The sequence below is a fragment of the Zeugodacus cucurbitae genome, chromosome 2, assembly GCF_028554725.1.
Source record: "Zeugodacus cucurbitae isolate PBARC_wt_2022May chromosome 2, idZeuCucr1.2, whole genome shotgun sequence".
In the NCBI taxonomy this organism is placed as follows: Eukaryota; Metazoa; Arthropoda; class Insecta; order Diptera; family Tephritidae; genus Zeugodacus; species Zeugodacus cucurbitae.
In genome coordinates this window covers 49,858,693-49,874,820 of record NC_071667.1, presented here as the reverse complement: position 1 = coordinate 49,874,820, position 16,128 = coordinate 49,858,693, and the positions used below count along the sequence as shown (strand labels likewise).

At 33.7% G+C, this 16,128-nt stretch overlaps 1 protein-coding gene across 6 annotated transcripts in view; it reads left to right on the top strand.

Moving 5' to 3' along the window:
* LOC105215663 (RYamide receptor) overlaps positions 1-16,128 on the top strand; it is a 274,717-nt gene that overhangs the window by 23,247 nt on the left and 235,342 nt on the right. For all 6 annotated transcript variants that reach the window (XM_054225774.1, XM_054225776.1, XM_054225775.1 and 3 more), the window contains exon 2: positions 9,134-9,368. The gene's annotated coding sequence lies outside the window, so the exon portion shown is untranslated. The remainder of the gene's footprint in view (positions 1-9,133; positions 9,369-16,128) is intronic.

Here is a 16,128-nt window from a genome sequence, read left to right as displayed (position 1 = left end):
TATACTCTCTATCTATTTATCTTACAGTACAACCTCTGTTTTCATTTATTTCTTTCGAAATTTTTTTATATATCTACAAAAGGTTCTTTGAGAATTTTTATGTTTGACAGTGGTCAGCTTTTTGAGCTTTTTGCAGCTTTACAAAATTTGTATGTTTCTTTTACCTAGTGGGTCAAATATCTATACATACCATAAACAATTTAAAATTTGAATTTACAATTTAAGGAAAAGAATTATTTTCTACTTTAGTTTTGCATCTCTACTTTGCTCTTTGCTTTGCCAATGAAATAACATAAATACATAACACAGAAAAATCACATGAAACAAGAACGAATAAGTACTTGAGTAAACAGCAAAAGAATATCTGACAAGAGATTTGCATAAAATATATTTTTTTTAATTTAAGCGCATTTTGCGTTACAAACATCGTTCCGCCCCGTCTACTTTGTTGTTTTCTCGAATGATATTTATTCGAGTTCTTGACAACAGTTATTTTTATCTCTAATCATTCACATTTCACATCACATAACACATGACAGTTCAATTCTATGGTTGTTTAGGTGTGTGAGCAGAGTTGTTGGTATACATATTTAAGCAACCTTGTAATGTATTATTTTTTAACATTGATGTATCACCAGTGATATGAAGTGACAGCTACAATATTGTCTTTTACACACATCTCTCACATTGTCAGACAAGCTTACGAGTATACTTATGTACTTACATTTTGAAGAGAATGCAGCCACATTGCAGCCACATTGAGAGTTGTAACAGGGTTGTAATACTGAGATTAATGAAAATTGAGTTTAATATGTTTCATTCAGAATTAGATCCCTTAGCAGGTATCTTGCCGTACGTCTTCTTATATTCTATTAAAGTTAACATAAAAGTAGAAGCTCTTAAAATCCGGAATCTTTAACAAACTTTATGATAATATTTCGCTTTCCAAATTGTATTTCATTAAATCAAAATCGCACTCAGAATATGTTTATACTGTCATTGGCTCGCTTAGAGAGTGATATTCTGCTCAGTCCGAAATGAAAGCAGTTCTGTTCTCATATTTTCTTTCGAATTCCATTCCACTTGTCAGCCAACGAACTTCCAAAGTGAAATGAATGAAAGCGTTAACTTGATTTTAAAATTATAAAACTTTGTATTCGTAATGTGTTGTATAGTTGACAATCCTAAGGCTTCATTCCAAAGTACGTTCGAAATTATAGCGTGTGAACCTCTCTTACCTCTCCCTCATAGCATTACATATATTAAATATTATAAAATATGAAAAGTCATAATTTGAAAATGTATTGCTTCCACTTTATATTTTCTGCGGTTTTGTTGTAGTTAAGAACAGTAGGCAACATTTTGTAAACGTAATATGGGATTTTCTACCAAACAACTTTCACTTCAACCGTGACAAAGAACATATTTTGTCATTTTGGTTGAATTTATTAGTCACGCAATCAGTTAAATGTAAGAATTTAAGCGTAACCACACGGTGTTAAAATGATTTGTGGAGGAAAATGGAGCCACTTATTTACTTGATTTTTAAAACGTTTGTCATTGCTCCATGAAGGCAGTAAATCGAAATATATTTTCGCACATACAAAAATTTAATGATAATGCACACATGAGGGTGGTTATATATATTTTTTAATGCTGCTGACTATACTTCAGTAAGTAATTTTTAAGAGTGCTGTTCGAGGTTCTTGAACGGACCCGAATTGTTTGACAACTTTGATAACAGTTATACCCAAATTTGTGCGACACACGTCATACTTTGCTTTCAGTCCGCTTGGGATGAAAATGTTTCGAATGTTTATTTAAATATGTCATTATTTATTAAAATTCATGTTGCAGACATTTCTATTTTGACGAGACAGCCTCAAACAATTTTATTCTGACAGTTTGTTACATCATGAATTTGGGGGATAAAAGTAGAAAGGGTAAATGGTCAAAACGACAATAATGTAATATGTATTTAAATATGCGATTATTTATTAATATCCATGTGTCAATTGTAGACCTCTACATCTCCACATTACCATTACTCCATACTCCATTATAGCATGCAAAATAAAACGAAAATCGAGGGTATGAGAAAACATTAAAACTTTGACGCACTCATTTTGGGTAGAGCACCCGCTGTCACTCATTCCACTTTGAAGGTTTGATGCGTTAGGTTTTCAATTGCCACTGGGATTAGTTTACTCCCAGTTGCTAACTATATATGGTCGAATATTGTAGATTATTCATAGGATATACATATATTTTGTGGGTCAACCAGTCTAATGCTCTGAATGTTAGTTTTACTTGAACGGTTGAATTGTGAAAAACGTGTGAATTTCGAAAAATAAGTCTCCAAATTATTCGTATGAGTTTGATCATCTAAAAAGGTTTAAGCTATAGCCAAAATAGCGCTGTTCATTTCATGCATTTGATTCAAGGATCTACTATTTTTCTTTATTTTGCGCTAAAATTCTCCTTCTATACTGAAAGAACTATTGAAGGCCAATGTAACTCTTCTTTTTTGAGACTTTTTAGAGATTAATTCGATAGTAAGAATTTAAATTAATTTAGTTTAGAGCCACCCTAATACGCCCATATTTTGTCGACACATATTTTCTACGTATTACATATCCACTTACAACGTAGAAATAGCATGCTCATCGACATTCTTCAAGATTTGTGTATTCTTAAAGTTCCCTTTGTTGCCTTAATTTTCAAACAAGCGTATTTAAGTACATATAAAGGGTGATTTTTTAAGAGCTTGATAACTTTCTTTAAAAAAAATAAAATTTGCAAAATCTCATCGGTTCTTTATTTGAAACGTTAGATTGGTTCATGACATTTACTTTTTGAAGATAATTTCATTTAAATGTTGACCGCGGCTGCGTCTTAGGTGGTCCATTCGGAAAGTCCAATTTTGGGCAACTTTTTCGAGCATTTCGGCCGGAATAGCCCGAATTTCTTCGGAAATGTTGTCTTCCAAAGCTGGAATAGTTGCTGGCTTATTTCTGTAGACTTTAGACTTGACGTAGCCCCACAAAAAATAGTCTAAAGGCGTTAAATCGCATGATCTTGGTGGCCAACTTACGGGTCCATTTCTTGAGATGAATTGTTCTCCGAAGTTTTCCCTCAAAATGGCCATAGAATCGCGAGCTGTGTGGCATGTAGCGCCATCTTGTTGAAACCACATGTCAACCAAGTTCAGTTCTTCCATTTTTGGCAACAAAAAGTTTGTTAGCATCGAACGATAGCGATCGCCATTCACCGTAACGTTGCGTCCAACAGCATCTTTGAAAAAATACGGTCCAATGATTCCACCAGCGTACAAACCACACCAAACAGTGCATTTTTCGGGATGCATGGGCAGTTCTTGAACGGCTTCTGGTTGCTCTTCACCCCAAATGCGGCAATTTTGCTTATTTACGTAGCCATTCAACCAGAAATGAGCCTCATCGCTGAACAAAATTTGTCGATAAAAAAGCGGATTTCACATTTCGAACCGAACACTGATTTTGGTAATAAAATTCAATGATTTGCAAGCGTTGCTCGTTAGTAAGTCTATTCATGATGAAATGTCAAAGCATACTGAGCATCTTTCTCTTTGACACCATGTCTGAAATCCCACGTGATCTGTCAAATACTAATGCATGAAAATCCTAACCTCAAAAAAATCACCCGTTATGTATGTATACTCGTATGCTAAACATCTTTAGCGTTTGGCTTGCGTGCTATATTCATAATTCGTTGGAATATTATGAAGGCAATTTGATTTTGACTTTTGGCAGATGTCTCCTTAAAAATTCACTAAGCTGTTGTATATGAAGTGAATAATGAAGTTCCGTTGGGGGTTTGATGCATCGCTTGCTGATGGCATCTTGTCTGTGTACACGTATGTTGTATAAATTTGAATTCTTGCAGGATTCCAAAGAAATGCTGTAAACTTTTATCGCATGCTTTATTGAAAATTTATTGTCGCACATGTGTGTACATACATATGTGTGCATGTTAAGAGAATATATAATGTCTGTGCATGTCCTCTGAGTATAAATACAAACGAGCATTTAGTTACCTTGGCGCTGTAAATCGCCTTTGAGAATGTTTTGAGGCTTCAAAACTTTATTGCAATTTTAAGTCACTTTATTATTACATAATAAAAAGATTATGCACATACGCTTGGGCTAATAGAGAAATATGTCATGAGATTATACGAAAACATGTGTAACAAGGCATTTTGTACTCTTTGTATTATTTATTCTTCTGTAGCAGAAGCTTCTTTCTTCAATATTGTTGAGTCTCACATGAAGACGGCGCACAGTGTTGTATTTGCAGTCTAAAATACTCATTTGAAAATGTGTAAACCACAAAAAGATTTGTTGATAATTGTCTAACTATAATATACACGTACTTGAGAGTTTACGAGAAACGAGAATGGAAATAATTGAGGAAGTACCGGCAAAATTAATTGCTTTAATTACTTTTGAATTATCGCTAAAATTTTTTCATCTATACTAATATTATAAAGCTGAAGAGTTTGTTTGTTTGTTTGTTTGAACGCGCTAATCTCCCAAACTACTGGTTCGAATTGAATAGTTCTTTTTGTGTTGGATAGTCCATTTATCGAGGAACGCTATAGGCCATATAGCATCATGCTGCGACCAATAGCGATAGAGCGAAGAAACAGTGGTAAATGTGTAAAAAACGGGGGAAATTATTTATCTTTGAGGGCTTCCGTTCCTTGCGCTGCGAAAGCGGTTCAAGATACACAAAAGTTAAGTACCGTTTTTGTGATAACTAATTTGTTCGAAATTATTTGTTAGAGTTGTATTATATACTATATATGATGATTTTCGTTATTCTATTGGACTTTATGCCGAATATATGGGTCAAATTGTGTGATATTTCAATAAAACTAGAGGAATAAATTGCGAGAGTATAAAATGTTCTGTTGCACCCTTAACTTAGCCTTTCCTTATTTGTTTTAGTATTGAAATATCCGTGGAAGTACAGGGAAAAAGTGAACAAATATTGAAAATTTAAGCAACCTTGTAATATTGAAAATTTCCTAGAAAGATAATAATTAAAGAATTATATTTAAGTTGATAACAACAGCGGAACAGATAATATTGATTTTGGCAACAATACGATTTCAAAATGGCATTGCGTTTGCTCTCGCATCTACTGGAATTGCTGCAACGTTACTAGAAGTTGGAAGAACGGCACATTCGGCACTGATGCTTCCGTTAAACATGCAAATCAATGAAACACCTGTTTGCAAGGCAATCAGCTATGGCAAAAGTGTTGAAAAATTGTAAACTGATAGTATGAGATAAGTGCAATTCTTTAGACAGAACAATGAAATATCTGTGGAATAATAATCGTCGCTTTGGTTGCGCAATGATACCCTTAGATGGCGATTTTCGACAAATACTTCCTGTTATTCCAAAATCAACAGCGGCGGATGAATTGAATGTTTCAAGTCATAGAATTTGTGGCGGTACGTGAAAACCATATGATTGACCATGAATATGCGAGTGTTCCTGCAGCAGGATAAAACCACAGAAGAATTGTTAAAAATTGTAAATGGACAAATTCCGGTCTATTTTTCCAATGGTTTGATATCAATTCCACCTGCCATTTGTCAATTCACTTCAACGAAAGACGAATGTATATCTGAATACATTGGCGAAAATTATAAGTAACTACGATTGGTTAAGTGCACGCGCAATTTTAGCTGTCAAAAATACCGATGTTGATGACTTAATTTATACGATTCAAGTAAAATTCAGGGAGATTTGTGTGTTGATTTTCTAAATTTTTTGGATTTGCTTGACATGCCGCCGCATCGTTTACATCTTAAAGTTGGATTCGTCATTATTATGGAATTATGTCGAAACTCTGTAATTGAACCCTGATTGTGACGCATCTATCGAATAATGTGATAGTTGCAAGAATTTTGAAAGGGACTTACAAGGGGTAGAATACTTGATTCCACCAATTCCTCTGAGTTCCAACGATTTGCCATTTCAGTTCAAACGTATTAGTTTCCACTAAAACTTGCATTTGCGATGTCAATCAACAGGTCACACAGACAGTCGCTGGAAATGTGTGGCATAAATCTGGAAATGTCATGTTTTTCATACGGTCAGCTATATGTGGAGTGTTCACGAGTTGAAAAACCATCTTCTCTGTACATTTACGCTCCGGAACAGAAAACAAAAAATGTTGTTTATCAAGCTGCGTTATATTGAAAAAAAATGTAGAGAAATCGAAAATAAATGCTTTTCAATACAATCTAAATTCAACTTTCTTTCCTTTTCAAAACAAATAATTTCACGCAGGGCAACGCCTGTGGGGTCAGCTAGTTAATTATATAATCAAGTGTCGTTTCTGTAATATAATATATTAAGGAAGCTCAAAGGTCCCGTGGAATGGAACATTATTTATGTAGAACATTTAGACTTCAGATCTGAATACTGCTTCTTTTTATATTCTTTTGAAGAAATCATTAGCAACTAATGGAGCGTTTGTTATCTGTTGTGAGACATTTCCATTAAGTTCAAACTTTGTTTATTTTGTGCACCCAATAATATTCATCAATACCTAGATGATCTGGTTTTGATCAGTATATTTGTTTGTACATTTGTTCATACAAATTGTTTGGCGAAATGAAGTACTTGTCATCATGCAAAAGATCCCAGCGATTAGGAGACCACCTCACTGTTAGCAGTTATAACTTCGAGGTAGTAAAAGACTTCGTCTATTTAGGCTCCAGCATAAATACCAACAATGACGTCTGCCACGAAATCAATCGGAGGATCACTCTTGCCAACAGGTGCTATCACGGGCTCAGTAGGCAATTGAAAAGCAGAGCCCTCTCTCGCAAAACTAAAATAACGCTGTATAAGGCAGTCATCATACCCGTATAGTGCGGAAGCATAGACGATGACCAACAAAGATAAGCACTCCTTAGGAGCGTTTGATAGAAAGTCCTCCGAAGAATTTATGGCCCGCTACGCGTGGGCGTAGGTGAGTACTGGATTCATTGGAATGACGAGCTGTATGAGCTCTTCGACGATATGCACATAGTGCGGCGCCTAAAAATAGAGTGGCTGCGTTGGCTTGGGAATATCGCCCGAAAGGAGGAAAACACTCCAGCGCGTAAAATATACGATACGGTACCCCTGGCGGCTGACGAAGAAAAGGACGACCGAAACTAATGTGAAAGAATCAAATGGATGTAGATCTGGCGAAGCTTGAAATCCCCAACTGGCACCGTCGTGCGCAATGCTGAGACGATTGGCGAAGGCTTATGGACGCTGTCAAAACTGACACCCGAATGTATTGCCAATTGATGATGATGATAACATTAGTTCACCACAAAACACTTTACTTTGAAGGACAGCAACAGTGTTTTATTTTTAAAAACGAATTTGTAAATATTAATTTCAATGCCAAGTCCATAGGTAATAGACTACTAGTCTAGTGGTATATCAAACACATAGCGTGTAGATTCAGAAGACCAATAACGGAATTTAAAATCTACTCATATTAAAAATCTATTCATTTAGTAACGAAATTTTATAAAAATTACTATTAAATTTCTCCATATTTACGATAACAATATCTGACATTCAAAAATAGGAGAATTTTTGTTTGTTATTTTCTTAACAACAGTCTACAAACCGGAAAAAATTTATAAATTTCTAACTTGGTAACATCATTCCCATAATTTCGAGCAAACCAATATTTCCAGCGGTTTAAATATCTCTACGCTTCAATGCGACTTGGACAAAGGATGTACTTACGTAATGGCTGCCATAACTAATTTGAAATGTTTACGAATAGCGCTTAAGTTTTCTCCAAGGCAGCTGAGGGCATTTACATAAAACACAAATGAATAGCGACGGCATAAATTGAAAATGATGCTACAAAATTGTCTGCTGCCTGGGGATCAACACGGGTCAAATGGCACTTGGTTCAACAAACAGCTGTTGAGTACTCAGTATTTATTGATTGTGACATCTGTGATGATTTTGCTAAATAATATGAAATAATTTTCCCGTTACATTTACATATTTTCACTTAACGATGAACATTTTCAATGGAAAGCAACTTGATGAGGGCCGGAGGTGCTGTCACTTTTGTCACCATAACTGTACCGCGAATGGTTTCGTATATTTAATGGTTAAAATTAATGATACAATGCTGACCTTTAACATTAATGTCGATATTGAAATGGTGGAAATCACATCGCACGCTTTTCCGTGTCGTACACCGTTTGTGTGGGCTAGTTTCTGTGGGCTTGTCAAGCGTCAGCATTTATTATAAACTTTACTTAGCCTAGCAGAATTGCTATTAGAATAATTTTTCTTGTAGCGCGTATGTCAATTGACGTAGACATTTTGCAGCGCCATCAATCATTTCGACTATTCTAAGTTAGGTTGAGTAATGGTGAACTTGGTAGAAAGTAGTAAATAAAATGTATGCCAGAATCGTTATAATTTTGCGAACATCAAGCCTAACACATGGAAGGTAAAAATATAGAAGTGTATATGTAACTTTGACTACCTTTAATAATGCCAGTTTTATAAACTGTAGCAACAGTTTCACCCTTCCATCGCCTTTAATTCCATTTAATGAATGTTATGAGTGCTAGTTCAATAATTTACAAATACTTTTTCCGCAATGTTTTTGTCTTTCAAACAAAATAATGGTCGACGTTAAAAACTCCATGGCGATTTCCAAATCCATTAATAAATTTAAAATATATGCCTTTACTTGGAGAATTAGTCAAACAGTAGCTGCAACCGACAAAGAAATTGTGAACTTGACTCAAGTTCGGAAGCACCATTATAATCTATTTAAGACCTCATATTACTCTAGACCTGATATGGTATTTTGTAAACTATTCCTAAGTGCTTAATCCTAACAAACATTGGAACACAAATATTGCTAAATAAACATAATGTCTCCTGCAGATTTTGTTTTCATTATTTCCAGCTGCAGTATTTATGTAATATTTTTAAAACCTTTTCTTCTAAATTCGTGTCACTTATAAATTTATATTATTTTTTTATACATATATATTTTATTCATATATATTAAATATTTCTCTCTATCTTTCCAGGTAATCATTAAACATGAGCAAATGTGCATCGCACAGATGAATTGTACTTATTCAGATAATAACAAAATAGATAAAAAATAAAAATGTTTTAAACTCTACAACTATAAATCCTTAACGTAAACGGTGAACATTTAAATGCATGCACTAAAAATACCACTGATGTTACTCATACGCTCCGTCGCCCACTAGTGGAAATTTCCCGGTCTTTATTGCTGTGAAAGCCTGCTAAAGTAAGGTAAGTGTATTTGAATTTTATTGTTATTGTTTTTAACCGTTGATGAGACATTCATATTGAAGATATCTTTTAAATATTCCCAATACATTCAGTTGATCGTCATTTGCGTGTAACCGGTGTTCACTAGAGGCGCCACATTTAACTATATACGCGTTCAATGCGTATACTCTATTTATATGAATGAGTATATGCATATAAAACTCGTACATAAAGATTGCAAAAAACCTACACAACTTTTGAGTACGGTTTATTTAAAGCTATTATTGTCGTGGAAAAAGCTATTTTTCTCTTTTATACAAGTATAAATAAATTTTTGCATGATTTTGTATATTTTCTCCCTTGAGTTTGTGCTTAAAATATGTTGACCTTTTCACTTACTCTTCTAAGTATCTTATCCGGTGCGATGTCTGCTCTACAAAGTCTGTCTTCAAGTAATTGAGTGGCTGAGATTCATTTATAAATCGTCCTGTCAACTTGAATTTGGTTACAAAATTACAATTTTACAATTTTTATAGTTATATCAGTGTAGTAGTCTGCTTATTATACGTTCTAGAAGTGTATACGATAATATATGCAGCATTAAAGATCCTATGTATAATCAATTCATTGTTTTTGAAGAAAGAGGTTCTATAACTTGATTTGTTGTTCTATTATTTTATATTACTCTTGACTTCTGAATCATATGCATATAAAGCAATTTATTCAACTTCTTGTCATAGAAATGGTTATAACATCAACCAATAAATATCAAAGACAATATGAAAATATTTTAAAGTATAAATCGGATTCCCAAACCTCATATAATAAAGTCAAGATCAGATATTGGAGGTAATGATTCATAACCTTCAATATATCGAAAGATTATTTAGTGATTAATAATCTGACCATGATGACATTGTGCATTAATTTTACCGTTTTAATAGACATATAAATACAAATTGCTCTTTTCCTAGAAATTGGTTTGAAAGTTCTGTAATATTTTGATACTTTCAATTCAGACAACTAGTCTCGATATAGGATTACAGAAAAAAAAACGCTAGGAGTCGCTCTAATTATTATAATGAAGAATTGCATATTTTTGGTACAAATTATCACCGGGATATGAATATTTATAATTTGTTGTGAAAAAATATAGTTTCAAGATAAAGTCCTAGTTATTTGTAACAGAATTTTTTATATCAAAATATTTTGTACACACAAATATTTACGTCAAGAGAACAAGTTATTCTCAATCGAAAACATTTCAATAGAAATCGAAACAGTTGTTTTGCAACCTTGTAACTACAGTTATGAAACCTGCATTGACTGCAGAAATCAACAGTTACCGTTGTAATAAATAAAGCCACTCATAGTTAGAGTGTTATGCACAAAAACAAATCGTTTGACGGGCATTCACGCATGCACAGGACAATTTGTGAAGCTCTTCATTTCCACTGGATATTATAAATATGTACTAGACGCATGCAATAAAGTCCGTAAAGTCCACTCAATGAGCGTTCAGTGTCAACACCAAAAACTGTGTGTCGTTGCCACCTGCTAGTGCTGCGTGTAATAAAAGTTGTTTTGCAACTGGGAATTCATGTGTGCTTGTTATGCGAAGTACGAAAGAGTTGGTGACAGGGTCCGTAAAATGGGTGTAATGGCGTTGACCTCGTCGGAACAAAGCGTGTCACTGTGTTTCATTTAAAGTTTTATGCATTTATCTTCACATATTTACATTAGACTTCTGCGTGACTTTGAATGGAACAACATTTTGCTTTATTTGTTGAAAATCTTTCCGGACAATTGTCCATAAGGTTGTAACTAAAGTAAAATGCATATTTTGACAATTTGCGGTCATAAAATTGTTATTTACTGTGTATAAAGCTAATTAGTTTAATATGTTGTGTAAATATGAATGCTTTTTTATGCGACTGGGTTGTAAAGTATATAATTTATAGTTTCACTATATTATTTTGGTTATATTGTCCTTGATAATGCTTGTAACTTTTTGATTGCTCAATTTTAGGTTTTACTGTTTCCATAAATAAAAATTATTAATTGGATTATTTTCTAGATAATAAACCGAATTTCGGTAGTAAATTTTAATAATTTTCACTAGTTGTTGGATCGTATATCATCCCATGATGAAACGCAAACCTTCATGTTTCAGTAATAATATAGACGTGGCATCACCTACTTTGTCTTCCAATTTTTGTGTCAAAAAACTCAAAATTGTGTAAAAATGATTTCTTATTCCTAGGCCATGGGCTACGTTTATTTTCTATATAATATTGGTTGTAAAATAATTGGTTTGAATTTCAATGTATTGAAGTTCATTACACGAGGTAAAACAGCTACTAAGGAATCTTTCTTTCGGGACTCCGATAATATCCATTTGAGGTGAGATGGTACAGTGCGTTTACTTTTATTTTGCGTTATCAGATTCATCTATAATTTAAGTACCGCCTTCTAAACATGACAGGATTTAATAAAGTTGTTTGAGTTGAAGCGAAACCCGCTCTAACTGCGCTTATAAAATATAAAGATTTTGAAAAATGCACTTTGAAAATTATGATCCGAAGGTAAATTTAGTAAAATTGAAATATTCATTTGAATTTCCTTTACCTTTGTTTAAATTCGTAAAAAAATTGTATCGCCTATATAATATATTGGGATTCATTAAGGACGGTTAAAGATTCGGATGGAAGCGCCATCTAATAACATCGAAAGTAAAAAAATTGTATATATGAAGGAAATCGTCGTTTTTTGTATTAAACCCGACTACTAAATTCTTTGCATTAAATTGAGAAATACCGTTACAAACGAGTTTAAAGCACACACTGAAACCTACTCTTGGCACAAATGATAAAAAAACCTCGAATTTCTATCTATCAGCAGTGACGACGCCTTTTGTTTGGAAGAATTACAAAAAAAAAACACTATTGTTTTTGTCGGAATCACTGAGCGCTGATCTCAGCATCGCGCTGATGTTTTCATATTTTCATACAAATCCTGACTCGTTTAATTTATAGACCTCTGTCATATGTGCGTATGTTTGTGTGTGTTGTTTTCGTATTTTTAATAACGCCGACATGTGCGAATAGGCAGATTCTATAGGCAAAAAACCATTTTCTTTCGCTGGAAAAATAATAAAAAACTTTAACTACAGTCGAAGCGTGAATAACTACTGTTGGTAAAACCAGTAACAAGGGTTACTGTCATACGTTTTTGCTAGACATTTCTGGTGACTATTGAAGTAAATCAGTTATAAAATTAAAAAAAAAAATTAAATATTAATCAGTAACAATTTACCAACAGTTAATGTTGTTAAATACCATTAAAGCGAGTTTAAAAAATATTTAAATGTTTTTCTATAAAATTGAGTTATGCTCTTTTTGCTTATAAACCTTCGTTCGCTCTATTCCACGTGTAAAAAACATTGCAGCACATTTTAATTCATACAATTTTTTAATCTTTTTTTACAATTTTACACACATACATATACTCGTACCTATATTATATACATACATATTTACATGTGAATTTCTCCCTTTAGGTTTTTTGATGAATGTACAATTTTTCATGAAAAATTCCGTAGCCACGCTTAATCCATTCATCTGCTGGCGTTTACCGAATTTTATGCTTTCATTTTCGACAATTTGTTTGACAAATATTTACTTACTTTACATACACACACCAGAAACATGGCTTCGCATTTTTATACTCTCGCAACCTGTTGCACAGAGTATAATAGTTTTGTTCACATAACGGTTGTTTGTGTCACCAAGAAATATAACAGTTAGATATGGGGTTATATATACATAAATGATCAGGATGACGAGTAGATTTGAAATCCGGATGTCTGTCCGTCCGTCTGTCCGTGCAAGCGATAACTTGAGTAAAAATTAAGATATCTTAATGAAACTTGGAACACATGTTCCTTGGCACCCTGAGGAGGTTGCTTTCGAAAATGGGAAAAATCGGTCCACTGCCACGCCCACAAAATGGTGGACACCGAAACCTATACAGTGTCATAACTAAGCCATAAATAAAGCTATGGAAATAAAATTTGGTATGAAGGATCTCACTATAAAGAGGCACATTTGGATGTAATTTTTTTGGAAAAGTGGGCGTGACCCCGCCCCCAAATAGGTTTTATGTATATAACTCGCAAACCAATAAAGCTTTATGAGCCAAACTTTCTCCAGTCATTTCTTTTAGCCATTTCCTTATACAGTCCAAAAATTAAAGAAATCGGATAACAACCACGCCCACCTCCCATACAAAGGTTAGGTTGAAAATTACTAAAAGTGGGTTAATTCCCTAACGAAAAACGTCAGAAACACCAAATTTTACATAAGAAATGGAAGAAGGAAGCTGCACTGAGATCTTTTTACAAAATGGAAAGTGGGCGTGGCGTCGCCCACTTATGGGTCAAAAACCATATCTCAAGAACTATTCGACCGATTTCAATGAAATTCGGTATATAACACTTTTTTGACACCCTGATGACACATGTGGAATATGGGCGAAATCGGTTCACAACTACGTCTACTTCCCATATAACTCAATTTTGAATTCCATCTGATTCGTTCACTTTATAATGTATTCTTAAGGAACCAATGAAGCTAGCGGAATAAAACTGTACACAAATACTGTATTTGAGCTGTGACATCATTTGTGGAAAAATTGTCAAAATCGGACCATGACTTTTCAAGGCCCCTGATATCGAACATGAAGAACTCAGTGCCTAAGGTTAATTTTTCACCGAGAATATAGGTAAATCACGCAGATATTTTAATGTAATTCATTCCCTCTGAATTTTTTTCTTATAACAGATTCTCTCTGTACCTGAAATGGTAAAAATCGGGTCATAACTTCCCCCAGATCCCATATACCTAATTATAAGTAATATTAAATTAAGTGAGCGTATAGTCTTCGATACGTTGTATCTTGGTGGTGAAAACGAGTGAAATCGGTTTAGGAATTACCTCAGTCCCCATATACTATTTATGATGATTTTCGTTATTCTATTGAAGTTTATACCAAATATATGGGTCGAGTTGTGTTATCTTTATAAAATTACATCAATAAATTGCGAGAGTATAAAATGTTCGGTTACACCCAAACTTAGCCCTTCCTTACTTGTTTATAGTATTTTTCGCTTCGTGCGCTCGACGCGTTTCAATTTGAACACCATAGCTACTAATTGTTACTGCGGAAAACACACAATTTCACCGCCATACACACAGACACTTTCATATCAAATATTTGGTTCGGTAAATATTGAAAGTTCCTGTTTTCAGTATGTTATTCATTTGTTAATTTATTATTATTTTTTCAAAACTATGGCAACATGTTGCACAGCGGGTATAAAACCTTTGTTGCACTAACGGTTACTCGTAACAACTGTAAGTAACCGATTTATATTTAATATTATTTTATATATAATTGTCTAAATATAGTACTTTCTCCATAACTGTTGTATTGTATTGGTTCATTTATCTGTGAGTTATCTTCGGAACTTTTTGGTAAACATTTTTGCAGAATCTTCAAAGTATTTCACGCACTTATAATCCCCACAAATGGCAAGAATATCTAATATTTGGTTGCGAACAAACTCAGCTTTACCTTACTTCGTTTTTGTTAAAATGGTTTCTGACCATCGCAATAAAAAATAATTGAAATTAAATTATTTGCAAGTGAATAAATATGTTGAAAAATACTCTGTAATAGAGAGTGTATTTCACTGTATGCTGTAGTAGGTACATGATGGAAACATCCACGCGTATATCATACATGAAATTATATCCATACAATTATACCTATAAGTTTTTTTTGAAGTTGTGCATAAACTTGTAAGTCACTTCACTTCATTAAGCAACAGAGATGCCAGCACGAAAATACCGACGAAAATTATATATAACGTATTATGAAGAGAAGAAGTAATGGTAGTAAGAATGAGAGTATTTCTTTAACAGTGCTAAACCCATGCAGTACGTGTCGCAGCAGTCGTCATAGTATGGTAAACGTGATCGATTTTGAGTGTTTGCCTTATCAGACAGTCTGCCGCAGGCCAATCGCCCACTTAACTAATTAATTAAAAATGTTTCAGCTACTTGTTGCGCCTTAACACGATAATTCTGATGTAGCTACTCATATCTTAAAAAATACTAAACCAGGCGGAATATAGATTATAGGTACTCGTTTTTTGGAGATTTCGCTTATGGTGCTTGAATTAAAAGTTATATCTATGTACACTTGTGTGCAAGTTATCTCACAGCCAGCAAGTTCTGGGGGGTTACTCTGTAAGGCGTTACGAATAGCAATGCGTTGCGAAAGTGAATTGCGTTGCGAAGGGCAATCGGTACTCTGTAACACTTTTGCATTGTAAACAGTGTTGCACTGTTTTCGAGTTGACATATCTCCAGTATAGTTGACATTACTGACCGAAACGAAGGAGAATGAAAACAAAATAAATAACAGAAAAGTGAAGAAGTGTAGAAAATTGACAGTCAAACATATTTAAATTTGAATTGTTTTATAAATAAAAGTAATTTTAAATCAATAAAAAAGCTGTGAATATGGATTCCGTTGTGTTATGGGAGGAAAACTCAAAAAATGAACGAGTTGAGCGGAAAATTATTAGAGACAATTCTAATGTGATGAGTCTTAGTGAAAAAAGGTAAGTTTGAATGATAAAGTGTAATGCAATTATTTAAAATTGTTTGTGCTTCTACTCGTAAATAGTTTTGTGCAAAACTTTCGCTTAAGCAAG